The following is an 8,134-nucleotide window of genomic DNA, read 5'->3' on the forward strand; positions in this document are numbered from 1 at the left end:
GCCGAAAAGTTTAGATTGAAATAACGACCAAAATTCAATTCAAACATCCAAAACTCCCTGTATCAAAGTTGGAGGAAATGCAAAGTTCTATCTTTCATAGATTTGCACTTTTGGCTGAATTTCACCCCTTCCTCATGAAAAATGTCTCTGAACTTTTCTGAACATTGAACTTCAACTTAACTGAATTTTCTCCTTTTGAACCTTGCTGTCAGAAACTTCAACAGCCAATTATGACAAAAATCCAAACTGCTCTTTCAAAAGTCCCTTTATAAAAGTTGTAGGAAATTTGCTGAATTTCAATTCATCTTACTACACCTCCTTCAGATTCCCAACCAATCGAGGGGAATTTCCTTCTGAACCTGACTGCTACTTTTCCCTTTTTAATAGCTAAGCCTTTGACAGATTATCTTCAAGTCGATTTTCGTGGCTAAAATTCAACAGAGGCTTGCTCAGATCCCTTAAACAAAGTTGTAGGAAATGTTTGTGACTATCTTTGATATAGAATTGTCAATTTTTCTGAGCTGAAGGTTCAGATTGTGTTTACTCCATTTTTTTTACTTAAAATCTTAAAACTTCCTTTACATAAGTTTGTGAGAACCTATTTCTCTACATTTCTCTTATTCATCTCAAAAGCCAAATCTCTCTTTTTCCCTTCCAAAGTTGGTCCTGAAGCTGGCTGCTAATTCTTGCTTTTTACTAAATTGAAATTGCACTGAATGGCTTCAATCTCGAGAGAACAGTACCAAAATCCTCCATTTAACTTTGAATTCCCATTTAACACTTCAAATGCCATTTGTTTCATGCCAAATTTGGAGATGATGCTAAGCTTGACATGAAAGTTCCATTTTGCCCATAAAACTAAAGGCTCATATAGCATTTCTCCAAAATCTCTTGAATCAAAGTTCATTCCATTTAGTACTATTTTTCAAAGGCATTTATGCCTATATCCAGTTAGTGAACAGTAACATTCCCCATTTCTGATTTTTGGACAATTTAAAGTCTATTTGCTTCTCAAATGGTCTCTTTGAGTTCCAAATGTCCATAAGGTCCAAATTCATGCATTTGTCAACCTTTTCTGAATTTGAAGCTCTTATTTGGCTTTTTTGGCTAAAATTTGACCAAAAGTTGACTTTGGCCATAAAAGCTCATTAACCCCGAAATCTTTGTCATATCCTGGTCTTGGCCATTCTTGAGTGTTTTTAACATCCCGGGTGCTCTGCCATTAAGTTCTCGGTAGATAACTCGATAGTAACTTATTCCCCTCTTTGAGTTCTAATTCGGGAATTTAAATTCATGTTTCTTGGGCCAAGAACTTTCGGAATGGTTAACCATAGATTAAAGATTCCATTTCTCAAGTTGTCGCCCATCTCTTGGTTGTGGGAGTCCTTTGAATTGTTAAATCTTGAATTTGAATCTTTGGTCAAATTTGACCCAAATTTGACTTTGGTCCATAATACCTCCGTTGCATCCAAATTCATCATTAACCTCTAAATTACCTTCGTAGGCTTTTAATAACACTGGGTGTTACATAGGCGAGGCGATAAGACCGACATGGAGGAGTGGGCACGCTGCCGGGCATTGGAGGAGAGGGAGGGCGCTGGAGTTCTTGCACCTGGTGGCAGCCATGCCGCTCGGGTGGAGCTCTAGCCAATAGAGCGCGAGGGATGGCGTGGAGAGGAAGGGGAGGCACATGGGCGACGTTTGGGTGGCCAACCGGGCGAGGAAGAGGCCTGCAGGCGCTAGGGAGCTGGCCAACCAGCAAACTTTGGGCTCCGTGCCAACCATCTGTCGTGCGGTCAGAGGAGGAAGGAGGAAGAAGGTAACTAACTTGTGGGCCCCCGAGATTTTTCACTACTACTACTTTCTCCCCTTATTTGAACCAGCTTTCTTGTCCAAAAATTGCCCAAAATACTTGTTGGAAAGATAAAATAACAAAGAACATACAGCAAAAAGAATCAACTCAAAAGCTGCTATGGTTTTCACGCAATTGACAAAATAAAATAGCTAAAAAATTGAACTTTAAATGAATTTTTAGAACAAGTAAACACTTCTAAAAAATTTGGTAAAAATACTATAAAATCACTAAAGTGTATCTAGTATTTGAATAAAATAAAAGGAGGCACAGTTGTATAAAATTAATTGGGGTTGCTTTAAAAATTTGTTTTTTCAACAATAAACAACTATTATGTGACTTAAGCAATGCATGGTAAAAATGCTTATTTATGCACAAGTAATGCTCATGATGCTCAATGATGCACAAAAGGATGTTCATAATGCTCAAGAGTGCACAATGATGTTCATGTTGCTCACTGATGCCCAAAGATGCTTGTGATGCATGTCGTACAAAGGTGTCATGTTTAATGTGTGTTTTCTCACCAAATTTGATCTTTGTTCTTGCATTTCCACCAATAAAAGTTGGAGTTCAAGGTGTGGGCTATAACTTTTATAAAGGCCGACATATGAGGAACTTGATGGATTTGGAATTAGGATTGCGGGAATTTTGGGCGGACACCGGTCAAAGCTATTTGTGGATTTGACTTGAAATTTGACCAAACTTCTACTCAGTTTTTGGAGTCTTTCCACTTCCAAATCAAGGAAGTGCATATTAAAGTTGCTCCATTTGAAAAGGTCTATCACTTTTGTATTGGCCAAAATTTTAATTCTTATATAAAATTTATTTTTATTGGCCTCACCAGTGATTATCAATAGCAAGGAGTTTTAACACGTGGTCAAAATCTAAGGTGTTTTTTTGGATCTTAACTCTGAGCAATTTGGAGTTAGCTTTGATTTGCTTCTTAATCACCCTGTTGATTATTTGATTTAGGTTCTTAATTACTCGGGCTGTCACAGCTGCGGGCGAAGGAGCCGTGGCATATCTAGAGCGGAGGAGGCACGGTGCAATTTTGGTGGCGACAGGTGCGAGAGCAGAGCCTAGGAGTGGTAGAGTAGGCGAGGATGCGATGACTCAGAAGGAAGATGAAGAAGCGACGAAGTGAGCGGGGAAAGAACCCATCACTCGTGCGCATGCACCTTCAAGAGGAAGACGGCACGTCACCTCGAAAACCCAACCACCATCGCCTAACGGTGGAGGACTGGAAAAGGGGGGCACGGGGCCCACCTGTCCCGTCAGCCCCATCACATCGATGTGGTGATCTAGCCAAAACCTATGGATGCAAGAAATCATGACAAACTACAAGATAACCCTTCGCCTTCGGCTTCTCGCGACACTCACTTAGGTTTTCCTGGTTGGGCTACGCTATGGGCCTTAATGGGCCGTAATGAGATTAAGGCTTTTGCAGCCTGAAGCTCATGGACGGGTGTTCCTATAATTCGAAGTGGGTTTTTGAAAACATTCAAAGACGGAAAACACAAGAACTTTAAAGAGTTCATAACATAGAGGGCCAAGTTATCAGATAACCCATCCTTGATTTTATTTTTGACATGATTCCTAAGATAGGATCTCCTCTAGCTCATGAGGGTTTCTCCATGGGATGTGCCACTGAGGGATGTGGGTACCCCATAGGTCCCCACCGACCAGGATACTAGCCGAACCTGACAAGTGGGCCCGCCCGACCAGGACGTGGGCGTCGAGAATATGAAGTTACTTGGAGCACACGTCAAGACAACAAGACTGTCCAAATCTACCTGGACATCGTGGGACACGTTATGTAGTCTGACTCAGATTGCTTTCCATGTAACTGCTGAGTAGATTAGATTCAAACCTACTTATAATCTTTGGTCACCAACCTATGTAAGGTGGCCAAGGGCGCCTCCTGAGGCCAAACGAATCTCATACCAGCAATACAAGCCACGCATACAGGATGTAGGGTATTACTCTCCGAAAGCCTGAACCTATCTAAAATCCTCATGTCCCCTTGTGTTCTCGCAAATACCTTCGAGTTCTTGGTTTTGCAATCGCCCTCACCTACAAATCAACCACTTGGGTAACCCCCTGGTGGACTGCCGGGCTTTAAATCCGACAGTTGGTGCGCTAGGTAGGGGTGGTTGCAAGATCCTCTTAGCGACCTCAATGGCATCCCACCCTGGCGTCATCTTCCCTGAGAGCATGAAGGACTTCCTGTGGGTATACGAGGTAGGCTACGCTAGCGCAAATCAAAATTTCTACCGTGTAAAACCAGGAATAACTGCCGTATAAGGATCACGGGATTACCACTCGACGCACTACTGGTGCGGAAGATGTAGATATGCGTCGATGCGGTGAAGACGATCACGTAGTCATACGTAGTCGATCAACGTAGTCGTACGTAGTCGATCACGTCAACGTCCAGCAGCTCTTCAGCAGCTCGTCCACGTGCAGCAAGATCGCCCCCGGTGCCGCGGCTCGTCGTGGCTCGTCGGCGGCTCGTCGAAGTGCTGCAGGCACAACACCTCCAAGGTATCCACACGTGCAGGGAGGAAGCGTCGCAAGCCGGACTGCTAGATCCGCGAGTTGCAACAGGCGAGGGCGTGGGAGGCGCGGCAGGTGTGTTTCGCCAAAAAGGTGTAAACCCTAGGGCGCCCCCACCCCTCTATTTATAGAGGTTCCTAACGGGCCTCTGGGTCCGAGGCCCATTAGTACTTCTAAACCTAATCCAACTCGGATCAGATCCGAATTGGGCTTCCAGCCCCTTAAGTGTGTGACCCTATGGGTTCGGATACGTATAGACATGGCCCGAGTACTCCTACTCGGCCCAATAGTCGGTAGCGGCCTCTAGCAAGACATGCCAACTCCTATACGCACACGAAGATCATATCAGACGAACCATCACAACATAATATACATGCTATTCCCTTTGCCTCACGATATTTGGTTTAGCTTCAAGGCGACCGCTCTTTCTCGATCTTGTGATTTGGAATCCGTTTGTGGGTTAACCCTTAACCGTACGTAGCATGGCCATGCATTTTCGGATCCGATCACTCGAGGGGCCCAGAGATATCACTCTCAATCAGAGAGGGGCAAATCCCATCTTGATTGACCATGTCTCATAGCATGCTTCTTGACAAACCCGAAAGCTACCTTTATAACTACCCTGTTACGGCGTAGCGTTTGATAGCCCCTAAGTAGGTCGATCCACATCTAGAATACATGCGACAATCTCAGGTCTAAGGACAAAGCGTATATGTTGTTTAAAGAGAGAACTACTTCTCGTGTTGGGTCAGTCCTAGCACATGTCTCCACATGTGTCCACATTATTAGTTCAACATCTCCATGTTCATGACTTGTGAAACATAGTCATCAACTAATACATGTGCTAGTCTAATATTCATGTGTGTCCTCACATGAACTCCGACTAGGGACAACTTTAGAATAACCATACAAGTAAAGAGTTTCACATACAATTCACATAATTGCAAATCAATTCAAGTAGCCTTTAATGGATATTCAATGAACACAACATACAAATCATGGATACAAATGGAATATCATCATCTCTATGATTGCCTCTAGGGCATACCTCCAACACTTCCTCGCCAACCCGATCCAACTTCGCTTCGGGACCATGCCAACGGATTCCAATCCAGCCGCTTGTTTTGACGACTCAGCGTCTGCCACTCACTCAGCATCCCTCACCAGCTCGGCGTCCACTGGATCTACACCATCAACATGAGACCTCCACTCGGAGACCTTCATGCCACTCGCCCAGCAGATCGGCGACCTCCCCCTCTCCGAGAGGATTCCCAACATCCTTGCCTCAACCCGCCCACCCACGCCCTCCGATCTGATTGCGGGGCTAGATCGTATCATCAAAGAAGTCATCCAGTCAGGCACCTCTCGACTCTAATGGGCGGACAGCTTAGGCATCCCCAATCTGTGGAACATTGACCACCTGTGGTGCTTCTACCCTCAGGACCTAAAAGATATGTATTCCTTTTTCCCCTTTTTACTCAATGAATAAAACCTTCGAGATTCTTCACGTACCTACTGCCTTACTGTTCTTTTCCTCAAGCTGTTCCTGAAGCTCAGGGGCTGTCCGACCTGTTCAACAGCCCGCTCACTCTCAAGCTCAGGGGCTTCCCCCAGGTGCCGACCTCAGGGTCTTGCATCCTTCTCCTCCCCTCTCAAGGCAATACGACTAACTCGTGTGGTCAGCGTCCTAGCTCGCGAAACCTAAACAACCTTGTGTTCATCCCTCCTACAAGCTCGAGATCCGATCTTAGCAGGACGCTGGTCAGGCAAGGCCAGGCGCTTAGCAGCTACAAGCCTCAGCTACATGTTGTCTTGTCGTATATACCAAGGAAGGGAGGGAGCCCGTTCCCTCCATCTACGTTATGTCAAATAGATTACTTATCTTCTCACACAGTCTGATATTCTACATTATGCCGCATAATGTTTGCATTGTCTTTTTACAGCTCAAAAACTACTCAGCGTGCCTCTCGTCGCCTGGCCGAACCCTTTGGCTCTAGGTGGGAGGTGACTCGGCGTACTTCTGCGACTCGACCGGCTCCCAGGATCGGGGGCTGGGTGCCGCAGACGACTCGGCGTGCCTCCCATCGCTCGGCCGACCTCTTTGGCTTGGGGCGGGAGGTGACTCGACGTGCTTCCACGACTCATTCAGCTCCTAGGCTCGGGTTCTGGGTGCCGCTGCCGACTCGGCATGTCTCTCATCGCCCGGCCGACCTCTCTGACTCGGGGTGGGAGGCGACTCAGCGTGCCTCCACAACTTGTCCGACTACCACGCTCGGGAGCTGGGTGCCTACTTTAGGTCGACATGCCTCTGTGGCTCCGCCAGTCCTTGTCCTCGAGGGCTGGGTGCCTAATTTTGGTCGGCGTGCTTCACATGTCCTTGTGCTTCTGGGATCAACTTTTTCTTTGACCATTGGACTGATTATCCTAATCACTTCAATACTCGAGGGCTACTCCTACGAAGTGCGTCTTGCGACGATCTTCGTACCTGTCGCTCCGACCTACTAGACATCAGCGTCCACCAACCCGGCGCTCATCTTCACTCTGCGCATTGTCTTTGCGCTCACTCGGATCTTCTTCTTTTGAGCATTGCGCAGCCTCTCCATAACCATGACCCCATCGTAGCTTCAACCGACCTAATTTCAAGCATCGCTGTGATGACCTCAAGTTCCTGTTCGCCTACACATCGCTCGAGGGCTTGAGGGATATGGGTACTCCATGGGTCCCCACCGACCAGGATACTGGCCGGACCTGACAAGTGGGCCTGTCCTACCAGGACATACAGTCCAAGGACATAAAGTTACTTGGAGTACACATCAAGACAATAAGACTGTCCAAATCTACCCGGATATTGTGGGACGTGTTTTGTAGTCCGACTCAGATTGCTTTCCATGTAACTGCCAAGTAGATTAGAATCAAACCGACTTGTAATTTTTGATCACCAGCTTATAAAAGGTGGCCAAGGGCGCCTCCCGAGGCTAATCAAACCAATTGAATCTCATAGCATCAATACAAGCCACGCATACAGGACATAGGGTATTACTCTCTGGAGGCCCCAACTTGTCTAAAACCCTCGTGTCCCCTTCATGTTCTCACGATTACTTTCAAGTTCTTGGTTTCGCAATCACCCTCACCTACAAATCAACCACTTGGGTAACCCCCTGGTGGACTGTCGGGCTTATAAATCTGACAGCCGCACAAGGCCAAGTTGTGTTGGTTCATAAAGACGAGCTGGACATGGGTTCCGTGTAGGCTCCCCTTGGGAATGTGGTGTGCCTGGGGGCTAAATCTATGCCCAAGCTAGAGCTGTGTGTAGGAATTGCACCAGAGCAATGATTCGAGGAATCCTCTTCCTAGAGGGATGATAGGAGTGTGAGAAGTCCTTTTAAGAGCCTCAACTGGATTCTTCAAGTCCACTTGAGTCTCAAGGGCTACACCCAATGGGCGCATATAGAGATGCACCCATTAAGATTATTATAAGCAAGTAAAAACTCTTGTCTTGAGACCCTTGGCTGGTTTCTTTGAACCCAGTCAAGGCTCGGGGGCTGATAGGCATATGTTCATCCTTTAGAGAGATAAACATGGTATTGCTTAAAGGCTCATTTTTAAACCTTTGGCAAGCTTATTCTAAACTTCCCAAGGCTCGGAGCACACTTCACCTTGGCGCGCATGTGGGAAAATCCTTCGAAAGGATATGTTGAGACTTTGAATCAAGACCCTTGGCAAGCT

Source organism: Setaria italica, chromosome VI (assembly GCF_000263155.2).
Source record: "Setaria italica strain Yugu1 chromosome VI, Setaria_italica_v2.0, whole genome shotgun sequence".
In the NCBI taxonomy this organism is placed as follows: Eukaryota; Viridiplantae; Streptophyta; class Magnoliopsida; order Poales; family Poaceae; genus Setaria; species Setaria italica.